This window comes from Saccostrea echinata, unplaced genomic scaffold (assembly GCF_033153115.1).
Source record: "Saccostrea echinata isolate AGI-Se365-2 ecotype Australia unplaced genomic scaffold, CSIRO_AGI_Sech_v1 ptg000052l, whole genome shotgun sequence".
NCBI classification, from domain to species: Eukaryota; Metazoa; Mollusca; class Bivalvia; order Ostreida; family Ostreidae; genus Saccostrea; species Saccostrea echinata.
In genome coordinates this window covers 7,796,348-7,811,945 of record NW_026889801.1, presented here as the reverse complement: position 1 = coordinate 7,811,945, position 15,598 = coordinate 7,796,348, and the positions used below count along the sequence as shown (strand labels likewise).

At 33.5% G+C, this 15,598-nt stretch overlaps 1 protein-coding gene and 1 pseudogene across 1 annotated transcript in view; both read left to right on the top strand.

Annotated features, from left to right (window-relative positions):
* The window catches only part of LOC133204320 (multiple epidermal growth factor-like domains protein 10), a 609,956-nt gene that overhangs the window by 107,834 nt on the left and 486,524 nt on the right, over positions 1–15,598 (top strand). The window lies entirely within an intron of this gene.
* LOC133204214 (uncharacterized) lies at positions 13,874–15,240 on the top strand (annotated as a pseudogene).

Below are 15,598 nucleotides of genomic sequence, written 5' to 3'. Positions count from 1 at the left end.
ATATATATATATATATATATATATATATATATATATATATATATATATATATATATATATATATATATATATATATATATATATATATATATATATATTATAGTGTTTGCGGATAAAAAACAAAAAAAAAAAGTTTCTACAAATATGTACTGCATTTCATGTACTAAAGAGGAACATTCCTTCAATGCTTTATGCATGCAAAGAGAGGAACGTTCCTCCAATGTGTTATACGTAGACTTGCAGTGTAAGATGTTTAAAAATATAGGAAAATTTCAGAGAGGAACGTTCCTCAAATGCCTGATGTTTGATCATGAATGAGTTGTCTACAGATATGTGAATTTGAGAGAGGAACATTCCTCAAATGCAAGTCTTAAGATTCACAAGATATAGTACTCAACAGCAATGCAAAGATTTATGAGAGGAACGTTCCTCAAATACCTGCTGTAATAAACTTTATGAATGAGGTATCAACAGATAGAAATCTGAGAGAAGAACGTTCCTCGCATGTGAATGTCTATAAGATATTTAAAGATATAGGTAAATTTCAGAGAGAAACGTTCCTCGAATGCCTTATGTTTAATCATTCATGAGGTGTATACAGATATGTGAACTTAAGAGAGGAACGTTCCTCAAATGCCCGATGTGTTAAGATTCATGAGGTATTTAAAAATAAAAGTTTATAAGAGAGAGGAACGTTCCTCTCTCTGTTTGATGTGGTAAGATTCATATCGTATTTTAAAATACGAGTTTATAAGAGAGAGGAACGTTCCTCTCTCTGCCCGATGTGGTAAGATTCGTGGTATTTAAAAATACGAGTTTATAAGAGAGAGGAACGTTCCTCAAATCCCTTATTGTAACAAATAATTTGAAATGTATAGAGAGGAACGTTTCTCAAAAACCTAAAAAATATCACCAAAAAGTGAACTTGTGGAGACACATATAAGGTTTTTCAGACCAAAATGACTTCAGATTGTTAAAACTGGGTAAAAAAAGGGAATTTAGATTTTCTCTTTTTGATTTGGATTGTGTTATATATATCATATTCATATTTCCAACTTTGCTGTAATACAATAGGATCTAGCCCATTTATATATCCAACAGTGACACAGTACAATAGCTCAATCAAACCAATGCTTGTATAATTCTCTTACTAACCTTTCAATCACATTATCAACATTGATTAATTATCATAGGGAATAGCAAAGGGGAATAACTTCTCTCAGTACTTCAAATTAATACAGGTCTGCACAGCACCAGAACACTTGACCCAGTGGTTCAGAATTTCAAATATCTGGTAAAAAGAGTATACCCATTTTGTACTCTGTTTGCCTCCTAGATGCCCAGGATTAGAGGAGGAGATTTTCAATCATGCACTATAGAATCAACACAGCTCTGTCCTAGCTAACACCAGAACCCCTTACCCAGGGGCTGTGAAATTCACAATTTGAAAGAGGCCCATATTTGTTCATCATAACTATACACTTAACTTGTTTGCTCATCTGAGCACAATGGCTAGGAAAAAAGCAGAAACCAGTTCAGTATTGAAAAGTTGAAATATATGTGGTTCCAACCTAACTCTAAGGAAGGGGGGAGGGGGAGGAGGTGGCATGATTTGAACTTGAATCTACACTAACTGAAGTTGCTTTAATATTTCTTTGACTAATCATGGCCACCCTATCCTCTGGGTTCATGATTTGAACAAACTTAAATCAAAACTATCTGAGGATGCTTCTGTATTGATATGACTAATCATGGTTTTGCTGTTTTTGAGAAGACGTTTTGTTCATATACATATGTATAACTTTCACCCCCTGTTGTGGTCCATCCCTCCCCCCTTAGTCATGAATTGAACAAATTAGAATTATATTACCCAAAGATGTTTATATATAGGACTTATATGGCTTTGCTGTTCTTGAGAAGAAAAGATCTAGATTCACTTTATGCATAAAATGGCCCTGTAGATGTACCAAATTACTGACAAAAATACTATGTCCCATTCCAAACATCATTATAAAGTAGAGATTTAGTGCTTTCATTCCCACATAAAAGTTTTCTCTGGGAGTCCAGTTTTTTGGAAAACAGGATTTGTGAAATTGCAATATTCTTGGATTTTAAAGAAAACAGGTTATTTGAGTACTTTGACAGCAAAGAAACAAAATATGAGTGCATCCCTTGATCCAAAAAATAAAACATATTTTGCAATCTTGAGAAACAATTCTCTCATATAATTGCACATTTTACATCAGAGTTTGTGCTCTATACGAAATATTGAAGAACAGCTTAAAAGTTTGGCTGTTTTTGTAGAAATTTTCATGATATGGAAAAATGATGCAATTCATGACGTCATAATGCATTGACTAGCAGAAAATTGCCTTAATTTTGATAGATACACAGTGAACCTTGTTCTTTTAAAGATATTTCCTTATATCACCAGTGAAAACTGTGATCAACCAGTATGGCCCCACCCTACCTCCAGGGCTCATGATTTGAACAAATTTGAATCAAAACTACCCAAGGATGATTCCATATAGATATGACCAGTCATGTCTTTGCTGTACTTCTAAAGAAGATTTTTAAAGATTTTTTTCCTGTGTATTCCTATGTAACACTTTGATATCTCATTATGGCCCCACCATATTCCTGGGAGTCAACAAATGATTTAAAAAAAATTGAATCCATACAAACTGAAAATGATTTTGTGCTAATATGACTAATCATCTATAGAGCCTTAACACAAGAACCCCCTGACAGGGGGAAATACACAGATCATTTTTGGAAGAGGAACCTGTGTTCACCTTAACTATGCATGTCTAAGGTTATCTGCTAAATACCCAAAAGAAGAGAAGTTTTTCAAAGAAATAATGCATTTTCACTCTATAATCAACTGAACCCCACCCCCAATACAAGAACCCCTGACCCTGGGGCCACAAATTTCACAATTTTGGAAGAGGCACTCTTGCTCCCTATAACTATGCACTATGTTTATCTGCTAAATATGCAGGAGTAGAGAGGGTTTTCAAAGAGTTAATGTATTTTCACTATTTAATAACTAAAGCCTCACCTGAACACCAGAACTTCTGACCCAGGGGCCATGAAATTCACAGTTTTGGAAGAGGTACCCTTGCTCATCATAACTATGCACTTACTTTGTTTGCTTAACTGAGAAGTAGATTTTAAATAAGTAATGCATTTTCGTTATCTTACCAGTAGTAATTATGAATAATTTAATTTAATTTAAATTATGAATAATTTAATTTATTAACATTTCATTGCAAAATTGGGTATTCTATCTGAGAAGTTCCAAACCTTTATTTTTTTATAAACCCAATTTTGTCAGTCAATTTAAAGCAACTAAAGGCCTGTAAAAAATATAAAAGGTTTAAAGATGACATTTAAATTTTCACTAATACCCCCGGTAGTTTAATTTTCTCCCCTTGAAAGAGGATGTAGTCCTCATTAAAAAAAATTGACTTCCCTTCACCTAAGGATACATTGTGGCAAGTTAAGTCTAAATTGGCTCAGTGGTCCTGGAGAGGATGAAAATGTGAAAAGGACAAGATAGGCTAAGACCCCTTTTTGGCCCCTGGTTTGGGGTGTCTTTTAGCATGATGCAACAGTTTATCAATGAAAACCTGTTGTCACCCCTACCACAAAATGAGTATTGGTTTTAAGTTATGGGATATACAGAGGTCACAGGAAGGTCAGAAAATATGTCAATTTCCGAATTTTCTCATTTTTAAGCAAATTTTCATCGATTTTACAGCACAGTTTTTTTCAGAAAACATAGAGCACAAGCTTGCCTATCTACCAAATTTATATATGTCATACACAAGTATCAGATGTATCTTTTGTATAAAAATCTCAGATAGGCAAGATTGTGCTCTATGTTTCCCGAAGTGAAAAGTATCTCAAAATTGATGAAATTCCACCAGAATGAGGAAATTCGGGAAAATGTCTTAATTCTGCACCTTTTTGTGGCCTCCGTGTAAGCTTTGAATCAAAATTAGTACTGGTTTTAAAACAAGCATCATTTTAAGTTCTTAACAACAAACTATCACAGTTTTAACTGTGTTCCGATTTTTACATCAAATAAGGGGCCAGATTCAGCCATTACCATACCTTGTCCTTTATAAGGACAGTGATGACGGATAAATTTCCAACAGAAATTTATCCTTGAACCTTTGGTATAGGTGAGGAAAAAAATCCACATAATGTTAAAATATTTGCAAATCAATTATGATTTAGTGAAGCCCTGATAATTGAGAATTTTTTTAAAAAAAATTACTATGCATTCATGTAAAAATCAGATCCCCTAATATGAGCCCACATTACTTTTGACCAAGGACCATATCTGAAATAATTTGAATCTGCACTACCTGAGGATATCTACATATTTATTCGATTTATCATGGAACTGTCTTTCTTGAGAGGATAATTTTTAAAATCTTTTTTTTTCCTATGTATCACCTGTTACAGTAAAAGTTTGATCCCCTAATTTTCCTGTACATGTATATTTCATCATAAACCTTTGATCGGCCTGTCATTTGGTCCAATCTTATCCCCTCTCCCAGATAGAAGGAGGACGGGAGGGGGGGGGGGAGAGTATAATATGACAAATTTGAACCTGCACCTTCTGAGGATGCTTGCATATAAATTTTCCTAAGGCTGTTTAAAGTTAATTCTACGTTTAATGTCACCCATACGCATAGGTTTAGGAGAAATCCGTCTTTGAAAAAAAACAAACAATTTGGAATTTCATATATCCATTCCGGTTTGGTTCTACATTTAGCGACTCAATTCTGCATCCTGTAGTGAAAGAAAATGTGCTTTGTTAAGTACTGCAGTTGGTGTCTTAATAAGAAGAAAACTGGGGAATCAAACAGTATAGGATCAGAAATGTAAGTAAAAGTAAGATGATTTCATGATTGAGGTTAATGACAGTTTGTTCTGATAAGTTCTTTATAAGTCTTCAGATTACAGACTCTCAGTTTGTGGTTATTTTGGCTTTACTATTCACTGTATTTGAAGAGAATTTCAAAGCTTTTGCTTTTGTGTTGCATCATTTACTTTTATTTAATAGTTTCATCTTAAAATATTCCTGTAAAAGTTGAAGGAACAGTTAGTTGATTTAATCATAAACAATTCATGTACCTACAAATGGCTACAGTTTTAAGGAAAAATAATACAATTCATTTAGATTTGAGAGGGGAGATGTTTACAAAAGGTGGGACCTTTCAAGTGAAAGAGAGTAAGAAAGGGAATTGGTTCCAAGAAGTTAAGAATCCTGTCATGTGCGTGAAAATCTAGGTAAAATAACTTCACAACTATAATGGTACATGAAACAAATATTGTTAGTATTTAAACTTTCAAAACCAAATGCTAACACTATGAGAAAAAAAAATACATCATAGTTCAATTTCAAAATATTTCAATTAAAATGATTTAAAAATTGTCATCATGATTTTAATTGTAGATATTGATCAACTATTTCCACGAGGAGAAGCATTTTCCTACAGGGTACCATGTATGTGGTGATATAAATCCAACGGACATACTACTAGGCCTAGTTACAAGTCTACAATGTGCACGCTCACAAAAGGATTCAAACCAATAAACATACTAAGAAAAAACTCTCTGTTTGGGAAATTAGAGTTAAATGTCAAATCAAATATTCTTATTGTCCAGTAGTGTTTTTTATGTACTGAAGGGGTTGATTTGAATAAATTCACAGTTGTTTAAAATTTTTGTTAGTTTATTTATTCCTCCCCCTCATAGGTTTTGAATTTTAGAAGTGATGTTAAACGTAGAATTAACTTTGAACAGCCTAATCAAGGCCATGCTTCTTGAGACAAAGATTTAAAACATTACATCCACACAAACCTTTGATCCCATAATTTGACTCCACCCTACTCCCAAAGGCCATGTTTTGTACAAATTTGATTTACACTACATGAGGATGCTTGCATATTGATATCAGTTATCATGACCCTGCTATTTTGGAGAAAATTTAAAAACTTTTTTCCATTTATATTCCAATTTTAATTTTTTATCCCCTATGATGGCTCAACCCTTCCTATCGGGACTGCAATTTGATAACAAGAGGCCCATGGGCCACATTGCTCACCTGAGCATTTTGGCTAGAAAAAAAAGAAGAAATCAGTTCAACCTTGAAAAATTTATATATAATTATGGTCCCGATCTATATACTCAAAGGGAGGGGAAGGGGGAATGATTCAAACAAACTTAAGTCTACACTAATTGAGGATGCTTCAATATTTCTTTGACTAATGGCTTTAGAAAATTTTTAAAGATTTTTTCCTGTTCTTAAGAAGAGGATTTTTAAAGACATTTCCTTTATTTTACCATGTAAAACTTTGATCGCCCATTGTGGCCCAAATTTACAACCGAGGGTTCGTGATTTGAACAAATTGGAATTTACACTACCAGAGGATGCTTCTGTATTAATATGACTTATCATGGTTTTTCTGTTCTTGAGAAGAAAATTTGTAAAGATTTCTATGTAAAACTTTGAATGCCCATTGTGACCCCTCCCTACCCAGGGTTCGACATTACCATTAGTCCTTTAGTCTTAGACTAATACATTTTCATTCGGACTAATAAACTCTTCGGATTATTACTCTAAACAAACCAATTAAAATTTCTGGAAAACAAAATGAATGAATGACTGATGTTCGATTCTTGACAACTTTTACTGGAAAATTCCGCATGTATTTTTAGCTTTCTAGCTTCTTGGCGGGTAGTTACATAATTCTGAATCAATCCAGCACTTAATTTTACGACTGATTGCTACAATATCAAATGTTTTAGCAATCATGATTAAGCATGACACATAAAAGCACAATGTTTTGGATGTATCCCTGATAATGCATAAAGAAAAAAGAATGAGATCTGGAATACGATGGTACTTCCTGATCGCGAGATTTCAATGAATTTGTGGAATAAACACCTCCTGACACATTAATGCTCTGTTTATTTCAAAGAGTACTTGACAATGTATATATTGTTATGTTTATTTTTAAATTAATCATTAAAGAAGAAGGATGTTTCCTTTTTTGACGGACTCAAAATTGTGTGCAGACTAGTAAAAGAAGCACTAGTCTGGCCGTACTAAAGCCTAAAAATGTTAGAGTCAAAACCCTGCTACCCCTAGGCTTCATGATTTGAACAAACTTGAATGTACACTACCTGAAGATGTTTCCACATAAGTTTCTTTTTTCGTGGTCTGGTGGTTCTTGAGAAAAAGATTTTTAAAAGATGCTATAAATTTTTCACTAATTGGTTATTATCTCCCCTTGAAAGAGGGTGTGGTCCTTCATTCAAACAAACTTGAATTCACTTTACCCAAGGATACTTTGTGGCAAGTTTGGTTGAAATTGACCGAGTGATTCTTGAAAAGTTTACTGACAGATGGATGCCAGAGAAAATGTGATTACAAAAGCTTACTTGACAATGTCAGAAACCTTTCACCATATGTATTTTTCTTGCCCAGTTCTTCGAGTGAAAATATGTTGGGCGTGACATCCAATATATTTTTGCCTTTTCTTGATTATCTCCCCTTGAATAAAGACGTGGTGTTTATTTGAACAAGCTTAATTCCCCTTTACTCAAGAATGCTTTGTCTAATTTTGATTGAAAATGGTTTGGAGAATTTGGATAGAAGTTAAAATTGTCAAAAGATTATACAACAACACAGGCAGACAATGGACAAAGTTCACTTGGCTTTGCCTCAGCTGTTCAAGTGAGCTTATAAAGTAGAAATGTCACCAAGTACTAGAGGTTTTTTTGAATATATTGATTTATTTAATATTCATTGGGGGGGGGGGGGTCCCAAGTAGCCTATACATAAACAAGAGGCCCAAGGGCCTTAACGGTCACCTGAGTACAACAATTTAGAGGATCCATAAACTGATAAATGAAGCTTATGTTGCCCAAAAGCAAGAAAAACAGTATAATCATCTATTATTTCCAAGTCTACCTGATCAATAAAACTATGAAAGTACTCTTTGTACTATACAATAAATGTTCTTGCATAATTATCTTATTCTATTAACCTTTCAAATACATTATTTACAATGATAAATTATCAAAGGTGAATGGCAAAGGGGAATAACTTTGCTCAGTAGAATACAAATTAATAAAGCCCTGGCCAGGACCAGAACACTTGATTAAATGGTCTAGATGTTCAGTAAATATACCCTTGCTTATTAAAACTTTTACTTTGTTTGCCTCCAATATGCCCTGGAGAATAGAAGATTTTCAAAGAAATAATGGATTTTCCCTATAGATTTAACACAGCTAATACCAGAACCCATGACCCAGGGTCATGAAATTTACAATTTGGAAGAGGTACTCTCATCATCATAACTATGCAATTAGATGAAGATTTCCAAAGAATTCACACATTTTCACTATAGTATCATTAGAGCCCCCCCCCCCCCTTCAGAGAAACACCAGAACCACTGGGACCACAAGTTTTAAAAATTTTGTTAAAAGTACCCTTGCCTTGCTCATCATAACTCTACACTTCTTTTGCAAAGGAGACACGAAAAGTGTACAGGTTGAAAACAATATTAATGGCGAGACAATAGATTGATAAAAATGGATTTCGGATCATTTCCTTGGCATGAAAAGGCAAATAAGAATAAAATTACTTGATAAAATTCTGGGCATGTAAATATTTGTTCGGGCTAGCATAATAAGTGGTTTAACCTGCCCAAAGGGCATGTACTGAAAAAAAGATTTGGCGAAGACTGTTAATATATTTTCACTATATAATCAATACAGCCCCGCCCTATCACCAGAACCCCTGACCCAGGGGCCATGAAAATCACAATTTTGGAAGAGGCAGTCTTATTCTGATCAACATAACTATGTACTTAGTTTATAGTTTATTTAATACCTAGGAGCAGAGAAGAAGATTTTCAAAGTATTAATGCACTTTCACTATATAATCTATATAACCCCACCCTATCACCAGACCCCCTGACCATGGATCCATGAATTTGATAATTCACATAATTATGTATGTGCATGTTTGTAATTGTATCAATCATGTTTGTTATTTGTGATGCCTGAAACACAGTGAAATTTAGGTTCCTGATTTGGAAATTAAAAAAAAATCTCTCTTTCAATAGAGACAAATACACACTGTATTATTTGTTGATTTTGTCAGTAAATACTATAAAATAAAAATAAGAACATATATAATATAGGCTTGTGCCAAGTTGTGGTCCCCTTTATTAAAAAAAAAACTTTATTCATTCTTTGTTTTTGGTTATCTAAAGAAAACCTTTGAAGCCTATCCTTATATGTATATATATTAACTCATATAAAATACTGATGTCAGCTATAATTGCTCATAAATGTAAAAGTTTTGTTGATTAGAGGAAATTCGAACAAAGCCTAACATAACTACATGGCATGCAGGTCCTGATAGTACCACTGACCTTTAACACCTTTCAAGTACTTCTACAATTTACTACATATATTTATGCACATGCATCTTCTTTCGACTGCACTTCATTTTGCTATAGATCTAATATATACTTACCAAATCATGATCATTGGGATACATGTGACATTTCCAGTCAGCCAGATCTCGTGGAATGTTCCCGCGAACTTTACTCGGCGATGTGACGTAACGAGATTTTTTTTTTTATCTAATTTTTTTTTCCGATTTCACATTGATCATTTTAGATATAAGAAGAAATTAAATTATTTGAAAATCGATAAATAAAATAATTTTTATTTTATTTTTTCGAAGCGGTGACCCCTGTCATTCAAGAGTTGATTTGCTTCTATTTACAAGGTTCTTTTTTAAAGATAATAATAGACCGCGGTATACTTTATATCATATTGTTAGCCTTTGATAGTTGAAGCTAATAATATACCGTGGTAGACCGCACGGTCTAAAAGTCAGACTTTATGAGTCTTATAAGCATGCAAATAACACTAATAAGTTTGTTATAGTAGCAGCTAAAATCTATCGGATGGGGTGGATAAGCAGTACTAAATTTGAAGGGAAAAAAAACGATTTTATAAATCTTATTTAAAATCTCTCCTGTATGATTATTATGATACAGCTCGCTGTAACATTTTACAAGGAAGTGTCATCCATGCCCTAAGAACCGGGAAAGAGAGGAGACGTACCCTTAATAACTTTGCGTCTTCGCATCAATTTCGTATTTTCTGCTTTGACATTTGAAAATGTTGTCTTATTTTTCACATTAACGAAGAAGAGTCGGATTATAGTGGAATGCATGAACAATTAAATAGCACGATGAAAGACATAAATATCTACCGAAACAAAATATGATGACAAATTTTGGAGACATGCAGTAAGTAAATGCTATTTTAGGCCTGATGCCCAAGAGGGGTCGAATGTAAACAAACCGGTGTGACTTACCTGCTCTATATTATAATACCGCTGGTATGATTTCTTAATGAAACGTTTATTCTACTTTATTTTCTTGACTTTCCATGTCGAATACATTGTAAATGAGTGTAATAGAAGGAAATTTATAAAAGAAGACAACTAAAAATAGCTTCAGACCTGGAAAGTATATTCGAATGAAGGGGGGGGGGGAGGTTCCTGTCTGCAGGCACCTGTGCTTCTTCCCCCAAGATTTACTACATTTGAATGCTTAAGATGTGCCCTGGCAAGACAACTCATAATGAAATAACTGAGAAAAGGTTCTTTCAGTCTTAATAAATCCAACAACCTTAAGGCCATCTTTAAAATAATCTCTGTTTGCCCTCTCCTAAAACAATGGGGGCAGTAGGTAGATGGGATTTTTTTCTTAGAAAATTTAAACATACATATTGATGGAATGAGAAAATCCAGGAATAAAAAGGATAAAAATCGTTTCCACGAGGTTACAAAAAAAGTTCTGAGTCGGGCCGTTTTCAAGCAGTCAGTCTGGAGAGGGCGATCAAACAATTTTTAAAGATGGCCTCCGTTCTATTCTCTTTAGAGAAGTGGACAATCAGGCTTTCGCCGAAAGCCTGTCCACTTCTCAAAAGAGAATAGCCTCCGTTCATTCCCTTACTACATGTAGTCGTTAAATGACAAGTAGAAGAGTGTGGGTCGTTCTTATTATGAAAAGAGTGGGATTTTTTGTTGTACCTGACAAAGAGTATTGAATGACACGTGTGTTTTGGGACAGGACCCCCCCCCCCCCTCCTGCGTTCTGTACCCCAAAGGTTTTTCGACTCTGTTTTATAAAATAATTTTATGACACATTCACAAAGTAGTACAATTAAAATTAGAATATATAATGTAAAACTAACCTTTTACAAAAATTTACATTCTCTGATACTCTAGTCCCTAAACACCTGTAATTGCAGTGATTTTTTTTTTTTTTTTTTGGTTTTGTTTTTTCAACCACCACCCTCTCCTTTTGAATTGGGATAAATTAGCGACATTTTCCTCAAATTGGGAAAATCATTTATAGTAAACTAGAATGCTAAAAAATACATGAAATAATCAAACTAAGTAACAACAACAGTTTTTGTTTGATTTTAACTTTGAATTTGATTTAAATTCATATTAAAATAATCATTTAAAAAATTAACATCAATATTTTATTGAATGTGAACATGGCTTATATTAGTCACACCTTGTAGCTTCTACTTTCTTGGAATTGCTTTGTTATAATTTCATTAAAAAAAAAAAAAACAAACAAACCAGCATTTAGACTCATAATCTAGTAAACTGTCTTATATTGATAATCAAGTTTTCAGTCTTCACTGTTTGTTTTTTCCTGATTTTAGCGAAACCCTATGTTTTGTCCATTTCCTGTTATTAGCCTGACCCTCTATGTAATAATGGCGGTCAATGACAACATGCAACATGACTTGTATCTGGGAACTATTTACCAATTCATTTATGCTACTTATCTGCTTCTATGAATATCTGCATTGTTTTGCACATTCATTAAAAAAATCGGCTGCATTATAATGCATGGATATCGAGAATAAAATTAAGGAATAAAAACGTATTTACTCTGTCAGCAAATTTAGCGACTTTTGTTCTAAATTTAAATATAATTTCTGTTCGTTTGAAATTGGGAAAAATATACTAATAATTGGGAAAAAATAGCTAATTTTTGTGAGGGGAAACAGTCGTATATCGGTGGCATTTTGACCCAAAAAAAATCACTGAAATTGTTGATACATATTTCAGTGTCAATCTCTTGATAGCTTCTCTCTCACTAACGACCGCACCGTAAACATATCATTTACCTTTCTAAACTTAGTGAATGTTTGAAAGTGAACGCTTTACACAGCACAACAGGAGGCTGCCATTTTAACAGGAGAGTTAACAAAGGGGAAGTAACCTTTCCAAGTATTAAGTAACAAAAGGGGAGGCAACTCTTTCCAGTACTGCAGAAAGATTTTTTTGATTATAGGTTATTTAAATGAGAAGATTGTTTTGAAAAATTGATTCATCTTCCAAAGGATTTAAGAAAAGCTTTATGTAAATTTAGATGTATGAATCACAGATTTCCAATTGACAAGATCGCTTTTTTGGGAGTTGACAAAGATGATCGAATTTGTGATCTGTGTACCTCTAATAATTTTGGAGATGAATTCCACTACCTTTTAGATTTTTTTTTTTTTTTTTTTTCAAGAGAGAACGAAAAAAAACTTGTTCCGAATATTTTTTATGCTAAACCTAATGTTATCAAATTCCATGACCTGTTAAAAATTGTAAGGACACTAAAGTCATTTTTGGACTTGCCAAATTTTGCGAAATTTTATTGTCAGTAATAAATTAATGATTATAAAAACTACTGCGTAACATACATATGCGGTAATACATATAGATTTATTTTATACTAGTATAAAGGCCTTTTATACTTTGATGGTTTGAACTTTACATGTGTGTAGTAATTAACATTAGTGCCACTCATTCATGCATATATGTTACTTTGTTGTATCATTTGTATTCATAAATACCCCAGTTGGTGTCTTTGTCTGAAATAAAAACTTGAAACTTGAAAACTTGAAATATAGAAGCCTAATGCCTTTCATTTTCATTTTATATTTTTTATATCAGGATTAAAAAAAATATTTTCCATAATATTCACAAGCACAATATTGCCCACAATTTAATTTGAATTAAAACACAAAGGATCACTGCAATTAATGCCTATTTTTGGGTCTTTTTCGGTTGCTTCTGTTTCTTTTATATCTAAACTTTATTTCACTTTTGTATGTTTATGAAAGAATCCTGTCAATTTGGAACCAAATTTAAATCTTAAAATGATTGTAGACTGTGATACAATAAAATGATTCAATGTTTTTTGTCCTTACTGCTTTCCAAATATAGTGAATTTACACTTACCTGCCCTTGACTGAACATTAGATATGCATGAGAGGTGGAGCTAAGATTGTAAGAATGGCTCTAAAATTAGACTTGATAAATAACAATGACATGTTTGGAAAAAAGAACGTGATCACTCTTTCCATTCTCCCTCTCCATTCTATTACATATCGCCTTTCGGCTCTACGAGGGTATCATATAGCATTGTTTTTCCGAGTGTAGCGAGGCATAGCATACAAGATCTCAATTCAAAGACTTTAACAATAGGCTGAACATGTGACTACACTGTATTCACCACCCTATATAAAGCACTGTCCACGTGTAGAATCATTCTTTTTCCTGAGCGGGCTTAGCGTATTTTTACTCGGGTGTATAATTTTCTACAGGGTAAACTTTTTTGTTCTAGGACGTAGTCCAGAAATAAAACTGTAATTTGGTTGTGCCAAGAACGTAGTTCTGGCTCGTTTTCTGATTCAGTAAATAACATTACTGTTATTTACCGATTACAAAGTGTTTTATTACAACATGTCTGATAGAGACGATGTTTTGTCACTTGGGGAAAATAGTGACGATAATTTTGACAATGACATTAATCCTGATAACATGGACAAAGTACAGACTAGATCTGAGGGTAATACGAGAGGTAAATCTCGTGTCATTCGGTCAGGTATTAAAAGAAAATCATCTGATACAAGCGTGAAAGCGCCTAAAAAACGGTCTGTGACCAAAAAGAATGACCCTTGTATTGATATCGATTCATTAAAATCTACTCTGGGTATTGACTCGATACTGAAATCTATTTCTTGTTTGTCGGAGTCGGTAAAGAAATTGACAAATGTAGGTCAATATACGGTGCCCACTTTAGGTCATAATGCCGATGTTATGGAAAGGGGTTTTAGCCATAATGCACCTAGTGCAACCATTACCAGACCTTCAGACTTAATTAGTTTGAATCAAGAAGACTTGAATGATTATTCATTAAATGATTTTGACTTGAGTTATCTCGATAACTCCCCAAACAGCCCTTCATTAGTAGGTGTTGATCCCCAGATTGCATTTAAAGATGCTTTCGACACTCCGAATATTACTGGGGTTACAGAGAAAATTGACTCTGTGGATGAGTGGGATATCCCACAATTAAACCCAGAAGAGGCCACTGGTCCAAAAATAGGGACTGGTTTGGCTAAAGCTGTTAATGCAGCTCTCTCAGTAAAATCAAGTAAAGAAAGCATGAATGACATTGCAAAAAGATACAGCAGACCAGAAAATTGTACATATCTCAAACCCCGCAGAGTAAATAAAGAAATCTGGGATGCTATGAATAAAAATGCTCATTCCACTGATCTTGCTTTACAAGAAATACAAAAGTATATGGCTCAGGGTTTGATTCCCATTGTTTCATTGGCAGATCAGCTGGCAAATAACAAAGAATTAGATATTCAAAAAACAAAGTCTATGTTGTCTGATTCCATTAGCCTGTTGGGATATGGATTTTATAATTGGCAATGAAACGTAGGAATGAATTGAAGGGTTGTTTAAACCCCAGATACAGAAAAATTTGTAGTTCAGAAATTCCTGTTACTGAGCAATTGTTTGGAGATAATTGTGTCACCAAACTTAAAGATAGGGGTGATATGAATAAACATTCATTGAGTTCTCTTAGGGGTCAAGGTTCTTTTAATACATTCAAAAACAGGTCTAATACTTTAAACTTACGGGGTGCTGTTGGTCAAGGTTACCAACAGCAGAACCAGTATCAAGGATACCAAGGTTACCAAGGGTACCAGCAATTCAAACCTCGTGGAGGCAGACAATATTACAGAAGAGGGGGTTACCCCAGCCAGTACAGAGGCCAGAAAAAAGGCTACCAGAATCAGAACCAGAACCAGTAAAAAAGGTGAGAAAACTTAATTTTGAACATTGGAAACAATTTACTAGTGATAAGTGGATTTTGGAAACGGTTAAAGGTTACAAAATTGAGTTTTTTGAGAAACCTATACAAGGTTATATTCCAAAGCAGATTTCATTTTCTGAAACTGAATCTATTCTCATTCAAAATGAAGTGAATATATTGTTAGCAAAAGGAGCAATTAAAATGGTTTTAAATCCCTCAGATGAATTTATTTCTAATATATTTTTGGTTCCTAAAAAAGATGGAACCTCAAGACCAATAATAAATTTAAAAAATCTGAATGAATTTGTAGAATATCATCATTTTAAGCAAGAAAACCTGCAATTTGCTTTAGAATT